The following is a 14,765-nucleotide window of genomic DNA, read 5'->3' as shown; positions in this document are numbered from 1 at the left end:
GATGGAGGCTCACTCTCATCTAGGCTGTAGTGCAGTGGCATGATCTCAACTCACAGCAAACTCTGCCTCCCGGGATGGAGCAATCCTCCTGCCTCAGCCTCCCAAGTAGCTGGGACTACAGGTGTGCTCCACCATGCCTGGCTAATTTTTGTGTTTTTAGTAAAGACAGGTTTTCACCATATTGGCCAGGGTGGTCTCAGCATTCTGACCCTAAGTGATCTTCCCACCCTCGGCCTCCCAAAGTGCTGGGATTATATGCATGAGCCACCTAGCCTGGCAAAACATTTGCTTAAATACAAGCCTGGGTTCCTGGTCCAGACTCAAACTACCTGTTGATTGGAAACAACTGTTCATGAGTCTCACACATTTCTGCCTATCTGGTGAGCAGCAGCCCTAACTGCCTTTGCTCCACACTATCTTTTTACCAATTTGTGTAGTAAGCAGGCTTGGAAGATAAAGATGGCATATCGCTCCAGACCAGACAGCAGATATGCTCATAGCATTGGAAGATAGGAATAATGGCTACCTCTGCTGGGGAGAAAAAGGCAGCAAACTTAATGCCCATCATAAAACATCCATGTTCCCTAAATTTGGGGATCCTTTGCTGTAATGCAACCCTCTGCATATGCAGATGTCACCTGCTCCACTTTGTATTTGGGACTTGGGGAACCAACACAAGCGCTGACACTCTGACTACTGCTATTGCTTTGAGTAATAAACTGTCTTTTGTCTCTGACCAAAGAATAGCATGTTTTCTGCCAACATCCAAGCAACGTGGCAGGCTAACCGTGGCAGAGTAGAATCTCAGATTCCCCACAGTTCTTAGTGTCTGTGTGGTCCCAAACACTTTATGATGAAAATTAAGTTGGTCTTAGGTTGGTAGTGCCCTAGACAGACAGTATAAGGAAAAGAAAATCCTCTCTGGAAGAACACCCTTCAATCTAGACCTCAAACAATTCCAATGAACCAAAACTTTTAGCCAAAAGTCAAAAAACCATACACTTTTAGTCAAAAGTCAAAGAACAGCTGGGGCGCAGTGGCTCATGCCTGTAATCACAGCACTTTGGAAGGCCAAGTCAGGTGGACCCCTGAGGTCAGGAGTTGAAGACTAGCCTGCCAACATGGTGAAACCCAGTCTCTACTAAAAATACTAAAAAAATTCGCCAGGCCTAGTAGTGCAGGCCTATAATCCCAGCTACTCAGGAGGCTAAAGCAGGAGAATCGCTTGAACCCAGGAGGTGGAGGTTGCAGTGAGCTGAGATGGTACCACTGCACTCCAGCTTGAGCAACAAGAGTGAAACTCCATCTCAAAAAAAAAAAAAAGAAAAAAAATCAAAAAGCACACAAGGAAATAAAATACTATGAGTTAGAAGCAGTTTCAAAAACTTCAGATACTAGAATTTTAGACAGAATATAAAATAAATATGTTTAATACATTTATTTATTCATTTTGAGACAGGGTTTCACTGTCACCCCGGCTGGAGTGCAGTAGCTCCATCTCAGCTCACTGTAGACTCCATCTACCGGGCTTAGGTGGATCCTTCCACTTCAGCCTCCGGAGTAGCGGACTACAGGAGTGCACCACTACACCTGGCTAATTTTTGTATTTTTTTTGTAGCGATGGGGTCTCACCATGTTGCCCATACTGGTCTCAAACTCATGAGCTCAAGCAATCTGCCTGCCTCGGCTCCCAAAGGGCTGCGATTACAGGTGTGAGCCACCGCGCCCGGCCCCTGTTCCACCTTTAAGGACCTATGTGATTATACTGGGCCTCCCCAGATAATCTAGAATAATCTCTCTAAAGTCAGCTGATTAGCATTCTTAGTTCCATCTGCAATCTAAATCCTCCTTAGCTGTGTAACACAACATTTACAGGTTTTGAAGATTAGGACATTGATATCTTTGAGGGTCCATTATTCTGCCTCCTACAAGCACTAATCCACCTATACAAGAATCCCGGGTGCAGTGGCTCATGCTTGTAATCCCAGCACTTTGGGAGGCCGAGGTGAGAGAATCACTTGAGCCCAGGAGGTTGAGATTGGTCTACACAACATAGCCAGACCCTGTCTCTACTTAAAAAAAAAAAAAAAAAGAAAGAAAGAAAGAAAAAAAAAATCACAGTCTTTTTTTTTTTTTTTCCAGACTGAGTAGCTGGGATTACAAGCATGTGCCACTATGCCCAGCTATTCTGTGTATTTTTAGTAGAGATGTGGTTTCGCCATGTTGGCCTGGCTGGTCTCAAACTCCTGACCAGCCAGGCCAACATAGCCCAGCCAAGTTTAGTATTTTTATGATATCTAGATGAAAGCTACTTCGTTGGGGCGTGGAGAATCCCAGCAATTTGGGAGGCCAAAGTAGGAGGATCTCATAAGCCCAGGAGTTTGAGACCAGCCTGGGCAGCATGGTGAAATCTAGTCTCTATAAAAAATACAAAAATTAGCCAGGCTTGCTGGTGCTTGCCTTTAGTCCCAACAAAGCAGGAGGCTGAGGTGGGAGGATCACTTGACCACAGGAAGTTGAGGCTGCAGTGAACCATAATTGTGCCAATGCACTCCACCCTGGGCAACAGAGTGAGACTCTGTCTCAAAAAATAAATAAATTAATTATTTTTTTTAAAAAGAGAAATTATGGCCAGGTGAGGTGGCTCACACCTGTAATCCCAGCACTTTGGGAGGCCGAGGGAGGTGGATCACCTGTGGTTGGGATTTCAAGAACAGCATGACCAACATGGAGAAATCCCATCTCTATTAAAAATACAAAATTAGCTGGGCGTGGTGGCACATGCCTGTAATTTTAACTACTCAGGAGGCTGAGGCAGGAGAATCGATTGAACCCGGGAGGCGGAGGTTGCAGTGAGCCGAGATCATGCCATTGCACTCCAGCCTGGACAACAAGAGTGAAACTCCATCTCAAAATAAGAAAAAAAGAATTATCCCATATAAATCATTAGCTCTAGATGAATTAAAATATGTACTTCAAAATAACTTAGAAATTTATCCCAATGTTGTCACAGTTTGTAAAATACTCTTTTTTTTTTTTAATGACAGAGTCTCACTCTGTCGCCCTGGCTGGAGTGCACTGGCACCATCCTGGCTTACTGCAACCTCTGCCTCCTGGGTTCAAGAGATTCTCCTACCTCAGCCTCCCCAGCAGCTGGCCATAGTCTGTAATATGCTCTTAATAGCTCCAGTAACCACTGTATCAGCAGAAAGATCATTCTTACAATTACAAATTATACAGTTAGGCTGGGCGCGGTGGCTCATGCCTATAATCCCAGCACTTTGGGAGGCCGAGGCAGGTGGATCACGAAGTCAAGAAATCGAGACCATCCTGGTCAACATGGTGAAACCCCGTCTTTACTAAAAATACAAAAATTAGCTGGGCATGGTGGCGTTAACCTGTAGTCCCAGCTACTTGGAAGGCTGAGGCAGGAGAATTGCTTGAACCCAGGAGGGGGAGGTTGCAGTGAGCCGAGATCGCACCATTGCGTTCCAGCCTGGGTAACAAGAGCAAAACTGTCTTAAAAAAAAAAAAAAATTATACAGCTGGGCAAGGTGGCTCATGCCTGTAATCCCAGCACTTTGGGAAGCCAAGGCTGGTGGATCACCTGAAGTCAGGAGTTCGAGACTAACCTGCCCAACATAGGGAAACCCTGTGTCTACTAAAAATACAAAAATTAGCTGGGCGTAGGCAGGTGCCTGTAATCCCAGCTACTCGGGAAGCTGAGGCAGGAGAATTGCTTGAACCGGGAGGCGGAGATTGCAGTGATCCAAGATTGTGCCTCTGTACTCCAGCCTGGGCAACAGAGTGAGACTCCATCTCACAAATAAAATAAAATAAATATTATTAAAAATTATTCACATTCTTGCATTTGCCGGAGTTAAGGTTGCTTTCAATTACATTGATTGAAACTGATGTTGCTAAAAGTAAACATTTTGATGACCTAATAAATGAATTTGAAGAAAAGCAAGCCAGAAAAATCTTATGATCACATCAAGGTATCACATTAATAAAGTATTATTTGTTGTTATTCTATAAAATTATGACACCAAATGTTTTTGCAATAAATTTATATTTTTGTCAGGTATCACTTCTTATCCGATTGTTTTATAAGTAATAAAATATTTTTAAAGAAAAATGCTGGTCGGGTATGGTGGCTCATGCCTATAATCCCAGCACTTTGGGAGGCTGAGGTGGGTGGATCACAAGGTCAGGGGTTCGAGACCAGCCTGGCCAACATGATGAAACCCTGTCTCTACTAAAAATACAAAAATTAGCTGGGCATGGTGGTGCATGCCTGTAGTCCCAGCTACTCAGGAGGCTGAGGTAGGAGAATTGCTTGAACTCAGAGGCAGAGGTTGCAGTGAGCCGAGATCATGCCACTGTACTCCAGCCTGGTGACAGAACGAGACTCTGTCTCAACAAAAAAAAAAGAAAAGAAAAAGAAAAATTGCTTTTTATACAAGGTGCTTACATTTTCTTTTCTTTTCTTTTTTCTGTTTGTTCTTTTTATTTTTTTAATTTTCTTTTCTTTCTTTCTTTCTTTTTTTTTTTTAGATGAAGTCTCAGTCAGTCAGGCTGGAGTGCAATGGTGCTATCTTGGCTCACTGCAACCTCCGCCTCCCAAGTTTAAGCGATTCTCCTGCCTCAGCCTCCTGAATAGCTGAAACTACAGGCACATGCTACCATGCCCAGCTAATTTTTGTATTTTTAGTAGAGATGGGGTTTCACTATGTTGTCCAGGCTGATCTCAAACTCCTGACCTCAGATGATCCACTTGCCTCAGCCTCCCAAAGTGCTGGGATTACGGGCATGCGCCACCTTGCCCAGCCAATCCTTACATTTTCATTTTGCAATGCACCAAGCGAATTATGTAGCTATCTCTGAAAGCATGGCATGCATACCAATCAGGATTCTACCAGAAAAAGAACCAGTAGTGTGTGTGTGTGTGTGTGTGTGTGTGTGTGTGTGTGTGTGTGGTGTGTGCGTGCGTGTGTAAGTTTATAAATTTATTACAAGGAATTGTTACCTGTCATAATTGCGGGGGCTGGTTAAGCAAGTCTGAAACCTTGAGCAAGTGCTTAGTCTGGAAACTCAGGCAAAAGTTAAAACTGTAGCCCAAGGTTAGAATTTCTCCTTCCTTAGAGAAACTTCCATTTTGCTCTTGGGCCATTCAACTGATTGAATTAAGTCCACCCAGATAATTAATGTATGAAAATCACCTTTACTTAAAGTCAACTGTAGATGCTTATCCTATCTACAAAATTCCTCCAGCAATTTTTTTTCTAGCAACACCTAAATTAGTGGTTGATTAAACTGGGTACTATAGCCTCGGGAAGTCAACACAATTAACCATTACAGCACGGGATGATGACATTGTGATTCCTGAAAATATGAGCTGTGTTGTTTGGGATGAAGAGCTTGAAAAGGGCAAGGTTTTGAGAATTCAAGAACTTGCCTGATGTGATAATAAAGATAGCCAAAGATAAGATGATTTCAGCTGGGTGCAGTGGCTCATGACTGTAACCCGGCACTTTAGGAGGCTGAGGTGGGTGGATTATGAGGTCAGGGGTGCGAGACCAGCTTGGTCAAAATGGCAAAACCTTGCCTCTACTAAAAATTCAAAAATTAGCCAGGCATGGTGGCAAGCACCTGTAATCTTAGCTACTCGGAATGCTGAGGCAGGAGAATCGCTTGAACCCGGGAGGCAGAGGTTGCAGTGGGCCAAAATCGTGCCACTGCACTCCAGCTTGGGCTACAGAATGAGACTCTGTCTCAAAAAAAAAAAAAAGATGATTTCTTCTAGTAGCACTGGAGAATAGAAGAATATTTCAGTAAGAATAAGAAAATGTTGCCAAGCATTGTGGTTAATGCCTATAATCCTAGCACTTTGGGAGGCCAAGGCAAGAAGATTGCTTGAGCCTATGAGTTTAAGACCAGCCTGGGCAACATGGCAAGACCCCATCTCTGCAAAAAATTTAAAATATTAGCCAGGCATGGCGGTTCACCTGTAGTCCCAGCTACTTGGGAAACTGAGGTGGGGGGGATTGCTTGAGCCTGAGAGATTGAGGTTGCACTGAGCCATGATCATGCCACTGCACTCTAGCCTGGTGACAGAGCAAAATACTGTCAAAAGAAGAAGGAGGAGGAGGAGGAGAAGAAAATGACAGTGAATTGAACTCTTAAAGAATAGAGGCCCAGAGAAGTTCGGCAATAACCATAAAAGAACTGATCTGTTCATATATACAACCATAAATCATTAATTTACAATAAACTAAAACTAAAACAAAAAACAAACAAAAAAAAAAACGGCTCTCTTGCAACTGCCTGGCAGACAAAGCCCCAAATTTAATTTTGCAGATTATAGAATTACAACACAACACACAACTTCATCAAATCTTTCATGTTAAGATGAGGGTATTGGGAAGGAAGTAAACTCTTAGATGTGGGTTGGGGATATTTGCATGGACTCAGGCGAAGCTGGGAATCTTATACCCCCAAGTTCCTTTGACCCTCCCGTGCCAGTGAAAACAGAACTCCCTAACTGTCTCAGGAAACTGGTTTCCCTTGTTTAAACCTCTCCCAGGGCCGTAACCTTGCAAGGGGATGCCTGTTCTCCTAAAGACCATCCCTGCCTGCCTCCATAAACCAGTGCACTCCCCGAGGGCCCTGGGGGGGAAATTAAAACATGTGTTCCAAGTAGATAAGGCTTTACATACCAAAATAATTGCTAAATCTTGCAAGCTGGTATTAACAGGAACCTGGGAAACTTGTGGGAATGCATTGAAGTGTTAAAGGAATATGCAATGTAACACTGACTTCAGCAAATTTTACCAGTACAAGGCTTTGACTAAAGATCCTGAGTTCAATGTTCAAACTGGAGCAGCTGGAGATGGCTCTAAGTATTTGCTCGATTAGTTCACAGAAACCTAGACTGAGGATTGAGCGTGGTGATTACTTGGAAAGAAGGCATCTTCGTTCTAGTTCTATTTGGGATTAATTTTTAAATATTCAGAAATGATTTTTGAAATACAGACATAATATATGATCATTATAAATAATAAAAGGTTATATAATATTTAGAAGATACTTTATTTTTTGAGATGGAGTCTAGTTCTGTTGCCCAGGCTGGAGTACAGTAATGTGATCTTAATTTACTGCAACCTCCACCTCTCAGATTCAAGCAATTCTCCCTGCCTCAGCCTCCCGAGTAGCTGGGATTACAGGCGCCCACACCATGCCCAGCTAATTATTGTATTTTTTAGCAGAGACAGAATTTCAGCATGTTGGCCAGGCTGATCTTGAACTCCTGACCTCAGGTGATCCAGCTGCCTCAGCCTCCCAAAGTGCTGGGATTACAGGCGTGAGCCACTGTGCCCAGGCCTTTTCTTTTCTTTTCTTTTTTAATAGAGAAGGGGTCTCATTATGTTGCCCAAGCAGGTCTCAAACTCCTGGGTTCAAGCAACCGTCCAGCCTTGGCCTCCCAAAATATTGGGATTACAGGTGTGAACCACCATGCCAAGCCATAAGTACTTTTTTGAGAAATCTTTTTTTTTTTCTTGAGACAGAGTCTTGTTCTGTCACCCAGGCTGGAATGCAGTGGCACAATCTTGGCCCTCTGCAACCTCCACCGTCCAGGTTCAAGTGATTCTCTTGCCTCAGCCTCTCTAAGTAGCTGGGATCACAGGTGCCTAACAACACTCCCAGCTAATTTTTTTGTATTTTTAGTAGAGACAGACTTTTGCCATGTTGGCCAGGCTGGTCCCGATCTCCTGACCTCAGGTGATCGCCCACCTCGGCCTTCCAAAGTGTTAGGATTACAGGGATGAGCCACTGTGTCTAGCCGATAAATCTTTTTTAATTACCGAAGAGTATAAAGAATAATGGATATTGGCCAGGTGCAGTGGTTCATGCCTGTAATCCCAGCACTTTGGGAGGCCAAGGTGGGTGGATCACAAGGTCAGGAGATGGAGACCATCCTGGTTACTACTAAAAAAAAAAAAAAGAATTAGCCAGACGTGGTGTGCACCTGTAGTCTCAGCTACTCAGGAGGCTGCGGCACGAGAATCACTTGAACCCAGGAGGCAGAGTTTGCAGTGAGCCAAGATTATCCCACAGCACTACAGCCTGGGCAACAGAGTGAGACTCCTACTCAAAAATAATAATAATAATAATAATAATGGGTATTGTTGATTTATCTCTCACTATGCTAGAACAAGTTTGATAAATTTTTTAGCCTTTTGATTTATTACTCAAAAAACTTTGCTTTTTAAATTTAGCTTTCTGACTCTGTGCTTGTACTCTCAACACCTTGATGATTTTCTGCTCCTTGATAAGGAAAACAAGCTGGAGCCCGTTATAGACACATTTAGCCCACGTGGAACCACCGTTGGCCTCCTTACATTGTTTTGTTTTAGACAATCTCATAAGAACTTTAGGTCTTATAACATGAAACCCTGGAAGTCAGCCTGGGCACATCACATGTGGATTTTGGTGCTTTCCCAACCTTCTTAGTGTCAAGGTAAACAAGTCTATTATCAGGGTTTCAAGAGAGACTTGCGTAGGGGCTAACAGAAAACTTCCCCTTTGCTCTCTGAAAAATCAACTCACAAAAGGAAGTTTAACAGTATATTTTGCCAGGTGCGGTGGCGCGTGCCTGTAGTCCCAGCTACTCGGGAGGCTGAGGTGGGAGGATCGATTGAGCCCAGGAGTTCTGGGCTGTAGAGTGCCATGCCGATCGGGTGTCCATACTAAGTTCGACATCAATATGGTGACCTCCCTGGAGCGGGGGACCACCAGGTTGCCTAAGGAGGGGTGAGCTGGCCCAGGTCGGAAATGAAGCAGGTCAAAACTCCCGTGCTGATCAGTAGTGGAATCGAGCCTATGAATAGCCACTGCACTCCAGCCTGGGCAAGATAGCGAGATCCCGTCTCTTAAAAAAAAAAAAAAAGTATATTTTGTGCTGCTTGTAATATAATACCACAGACTGGGTAACTCATCATGGAGACAAATCTACTGGCCCACAGCCCTGATGCTGGGAAGTACAAGATTGAGGGGCTGGCATTTGGCAAGAGGTTTCCTGCTCCATCATTCCACAGTGGAAGGGCAAGAGTGGGAGTTTAATATTATATATATTAATAGATAGGTTTACATTCAAAGCTCCTGGCTCGTAACTCCCATAGCTCTTGTTATTATGTTGAGGCACTTTGGGCCTCCAAAAACAGAATCTCTCTCTCTCTCTCTCACCTTCTTTTGCCCTCCGTTCACTTACTTCTTTCTCGCCCCAAGCCAGGACTCTTCTCTTGCCTTTCTGTCTTGAAGCTGGCCATAAAGAAATTATCAAACCTACCTGGTCTGCCTGTAGGTCATAATACCCTCAATTCAGAAGGGGTTCTGTTCCATACTCTGGAGAAGGAATGCTGCACAGGGACCCCAAGACGAATCTGAACCGGCAGGCCTTGCTGAGCGTCCCTAAGTCTGTCAGTGTTAGATCATACACTTTTTGTCCAATCACATTCCAAGTGGTAGCCAATCATGGCTATCCAATGAAGTTTCCATGAAGGTCCAAGAGGACAGGGTTTGTGGAGCTTCCAGAAAGCTGAACACACAGAGGTTCCTGGAGGGTAGTGCCCTCAGGGAGGGGACAGAGGCTCTGCGCGCCTCCCCCAATATCTCAACCCGTGTGTCTCTCCATCTGTATTCTTCGTAATATTCTTTATAATAAACTGGTAAACATAAGTGTCTCCCTGAGTCCTGAGAGCCATTCTAGCAAATTAATCATGCCCAAAGGGAGGGTTGTGGGAGCCCAGAGCTGGTCAGTCAGAAGTTCTGGAGGCCCAAGCTAGTGACGGGTGTCTGAAGTGAGGGAAGTCTTGGAGACTGAGTCCTCACCTGTAGGATCTGAACTATCTCCAAGCAGATAGTGTCCGAATTGAATCGGAGGACACCCAGATGGTGTCTGCTGCAAACGTGATTGCCTACTTGGTGTGTGGGATAAAACCTCCACACATTTGATCACAAAAGTCTTCTGTGTTGATGATTGTTGTGGTGTGAGAGCACAGTAAAAACAGTTTGAGTTTTTCCACACTCTGAGCAGCGGGGGAGAGAGAGAGAGAGACTCAGGGAGAGGGAGAGGGGGAGAGAGAGAGAGAGAGAAAGAGAGACAGAGAGAAGGAGGTAAAAAAAAATTTTTTAAAATAATAAGGAACCCACTCCCACTGTAGCAGCAGTAATCCATTCTTGAGTGTGGTGCCCTTATGACCCAAATGCTTCCCATAAAGGCGCATCTCCCAATGGCATTGATTTGGGGCATAAAGTTGTAGGGTTCAGCCCTACAGGGTCCTTTGAGCCCCTCTCTGCTGGTGTGGAGAAGAGAAACTATAGAAATAAAAGACACAAAACACAGAGATAGAGAAAAGAGAGTTTGGGCCCAGGGGTCCACTGCTAACCAGAGCTCGGAGTCCGGCAGTGGCCCCGAGTGTCTGCACACTCTGACTTGTATTGAGTACAAAACTGGGGGCAGAGTAGGTAGGGTGTGGCATTGGTGGTCAGTGGTAGGGTCAAGTATATCATGTGGCATATAGGTAGGGGCCAAGGCTTTCTAGTAGCTGAGATGAGGTAAGGAACATAATGTGTCAGCACTTTTCCATACTTGTCAAAAAAGAACAAAGACATTAAGATTTATATTACTTTTACTGATTATCTCTTCTAAGGAACCAGGTGCAGAAGCAGAACATGAGAGTGGACATGGGACGTGACCACTGAAGCACAGTGTCATATAGAGACAATTAAGCCCCCAGGTGTCTGTGGGTTTCCCTGACAGCCGTCAGGCTTATCGTGAGAGCTTGGAGGAACAGAGTTTTCTGCTAACTCCCCCTAGGAAGGCGACGTCTCAGCCATTTTGAGCTTCTCCTTCCCTAGCTGGCTAAACAGCGGGCGCTTTCCCAGCGCTGGTGCTGCCACACAGCCGAGGTGCCCTCCAGCAGCCCTTACACAAGTGTGACAGAGGACTTAAAGTGTCTTGCCTTAGCATCATTCCTTTCACAATGTCACCCCAGGTTCACATTTCGAGACTTGAAAGGCATTAGTAAAAGAACTACGATCACCTATGAATAACTAAGATCACATATGAATAAGATCACCTATGAATAACTACTATGGTTATGTCTCTAGTTATTTTCTTCTTCATTATTTATATGGGAATGTAATATTGGGGTTCAGGGGTGCCCCCTCAGTTTCCCTGAGAGGACATTTCTCCAGGTTCTTGGTCACTCACTCCCCAAGAATGGGTGAGGAGACCACAGCGCAGTACATAATAAATACCAGACTTAAGAAGTGTTATAGAAAGTGATTTTATTTATTTAGAGAGAGAGAAACCAGATAAGGAGAGAGAAAGAAACAGCTAACTCACACTGAGTGAGAGCAAGAAAAGCTGCTCTCACATTGAGTGAGAAACGTTCCCAGAGGGGAAAAACCAGAGAAGGAAAATTCCTCTCACACTGAGTGAGAGAATCCAGAAAGATGGAATCCAGGAGAGGAAATGATATATTGGGGTTTAGAAGGGGAAGACAGGCTTCCACGAGAGAGTGTGGAAGGGGACTCCAGAGGGAAAATCCAGGATAGAGAGAAACAGTTTCCACGAGAGTGTTCCTGGAAGGGGATCCAAACCTGGAGTCCGAAGGAGTGTGGAAGAAGGGGACTTTTAACCTGGGAGGAACCCCCACCTTCTCTAAGACCCCTGACCAATAAAAGGAGTCCCTTTAAACTTCCCCTGGGATGATTGACTCTTAGTTTCTTCCTGTGCTCCCGAAATTCAGACATAAATCATTAAATCTCCCGGATGGAGAGAGATGGGAGGGGGGCGTGGGGCTAGGAAGTTCTTGCCCTTAAAACTACGCCCCATCGTAGACCCAGAAAGAGAGCACATTCCCTCAAGAAAAGGCTGAGGCTTCTGACTCCTGCCTCAGCACTTATGGGGTCTTCTCCCCACAACAAGTTTCCAACACACAACTTTGGGGGACACATTCAAACCACAGCAAAACATAGGTGAAATTGAATTTCACATCATGGTGTTGAAAATAGATTAAAACCAAAGAATTGAACTCACTTTTATGTTCTGATATATTAATTTATTCATTTTGTCCTTAAAAAGTAATGTAGTTGGTGCGGTGGCTCATGCCTGTAATCCCAGAACTTTGGGAGGCCAAGACAGACAGATCACCTGAGGTCAGGAGTTCGAGACCAGCCTGACCAACATGGAGAAACCCCATCTCTACTAAAAATACAAAATTAGCTGGGCATGGTGGCACATGCCTGTAATCTCAGCTACTTGGGAGGCTGAGGCAGGAGAATCGCTTGAACCCAGGAGGCGGAGGTGGCAGTGAGCCTAGATCACGCCATTGCACTCCAGCCTGAGCTACAGAGAGAGACTCTGTTCCAAAAAAACAAAAAAAGAAAGTACACATGCACATCAAAACACTTTCACGGAACATAGATGCCATTATATTCCCTTAGCTACGTTACAAAGTAAACAGTAGGTTCATAAACATTGTCCTGTTATATATCAACTGAAAGAAAAACATATATCCAAAACAAAGTCTTTGAAGATACACGAGAATAGAAGAGAATGTACCCACATTAAGAGCAGAGCTTTTATAGGACTGCCTGTCTCCAGCTGGCTCCCGGAACTACTGAAAACAGCTGCTACCTCAGAAAGACAAGATGGTCTCGTTAATGATTTCAGTGGACTCATGAATCTCATTGTCCTTGATCAACAACAGAGCCACAAAGCTGGTGATGCTGCCATGGTTTGGCTTGGCCAGAAGTCCATTATCTCGAAGTCATAGACACCTTCCAAGCATCACAATCTTGGTTTCTTTAACAACAGCGTTTAATAATCCTTTTCCTCTTACAGCAGTTACAACATCAGAAGGTAGCTTCATGAGTTCCTTTCTCAATACCCATTTTTTCTGCATTTTCAGTAAAGTTTTCTTCTTCCAAAATCTCAAGGGCTCCAATAGCCACTCGAGAGCCTAGTGGGTTGCCACCGTCAGTGGACTCATGTTCCCCTGGCTTAATGGTCAGCATTTATGTCATCATCACACAGCACCGCAGACACAGGGGATAAGCCCCCAGGAAGGGCCTTTCCAAGAAAGACTCTATCAGGTCTGACATTTTCATGACCAACAGCCAGCCATCTACCAGTTCCAGCCAATTTCATCAGTATTTCATCAGCAATAAACAGAACCTGGTGCCTGGTACGGAGCTCTCGCACTCCCATTAGGTAATCTGGATCCGGAACAACAATACTTGCTTCACCCTGAATTGGACCCGAAAAGCACGCTCCAGGGCAGGCAGATCAGTATGGGGAATGGTGCCAAATCTCAGCATAAACGGTCTAAAACCATCGCAATTGGTCAGCTCCGTGAAACTGAACGTAGCCAGTAACGTCCTACCCCAAAAGTTTCCAGCTGTAAAAAGAACCTTTGCTTTGTATTTTTAAATGCCCTTCATGGTACAGCCCCACCTATGAGCTAGTTTACAGGCAGTCTCTGCCCCTTCCATGCCTGTATTCATAGGAAGAACTTTGTGGTAGTTGAAAAGTTTAGTAATATACTCCTCGTATTCACCAAGCATGTTATTATAGAAAGCTCTAGAAGTTAGGGTCAGTTTGTCCACTTGTTTCTTTAGAGCATTCACAACCTTGGGGTAACAATGCCCTTGGCTGACAGTAAGTTCTGTAAGAACTCGGGAAGTCAAAACATTTTCTGCCTTCTACATCTCATAAGTAAATACTATTTTTTCTTCTCATGGTTTAGACTAGAATATAGATTTTTTTTTTTTTTTTGAGACTGAGTTTCTCTCTTGTTGCCCAGGATAGACTACAATGACACGATCTCCGCTCACCGCAACTTCCGCCTCCCAGACTCAAGCGGTTCTCCTGAGCAGCTGGGATTATAGGCATGAGACACCACACCCAGCTAATTTTGTATTTTTAGCAGAGACAGGATTTCTCCATGTTGGTCAGGTTGGTCTCAGGCTCCTGACATCAGGTGATCTGCCTGCCTGGGCCTCCCAAAATGCTGAGATTACAGATGTGAACCACTGTGCCCGGCCTAGAATACAGATTTTTAACCCAAGATCCAGGGACGGTCTTCACAGAGTCCAAAATCTCATGACAGCACCTGACTACCCAGGACACATGGCGGCTACAAAGCACAGCCTGTTTTTTTGCCGGGCGCGGTGGCTCACGCCTGTAATCCCAGCACTTTGGGAGGCCGAGGCGGGTGGATCACGAGGTCAAGAGATCGAGACCATCCTGGTCAACATGGTGAAACCCCGTCTGTACTAAAAATACAAAACATTAGCTGGGCATGGTGGTGCGTGCCTGTAATCCCAGCTACTCAGGAGGTTGAGGCAGGAGAATTGCCTGAACCCAGGAGGTGGAGGTTGCAGTGAGCCGAGATCGCGCCATTGCACTCCAGCCTGGGTAACAAGAGCGAAACTCCGTCTCAAAAAAAAAGCACAGCCTGTTTTTTTTTTCTTATTTCAACGTTGGTTCTTCTTTTTTTGAGACAAAGTTTTGCTCTTTCACCAAGGCTGGAGTGCATCTTAGCTCATTGCAACATCTGCCTCCTGGATTCAAGCAATTCTCTTGCCTGAGCCTCCTGAGTAGCTGGGACTACAGGCATGTGCCACCACGCCTGGCTAATTTTTGTATTTTTAGTAGAGATGGGGTTTTACCATGTTGGCCAAGCTTGTCTCAA

General features: G+C 44.6%; 1 pseudogene; it reads right to left on the bottom strand.

Moving 5' to 3' along the window:
* Positions 1–12,705: 12,705 nt before the first annotated feature.
* LOC116549053 lies at positions 12,706–13,725 on the bottom strand (annotated as a pseudogene).
* Between the last annotated feature and the right edge of the window lie 1,040 nt (positions 13,726–14,765).

This window comes from Sapajus apella, unplaced genomic scaffold, assembly GCF_009761245.1.
Source record: "Sapajus apella isolate SASKATOON/1434 unplaced genomic scaffold, GSC_monkey_1.0 scaffold6, whole genome shotgun sequence".
In the NCBI taxonomy this organism is placed as follows: Eukaryota; Metazoa; Chordata; class Mammalia; order Primates; family Cebidae; genus Sapajus; species Sapajus apella.
The sequence above is the reverse complement of the archived record's forward strand: the minus strand, read 5'-3'. Positions and strand labels throughout refer to the sequence as shown.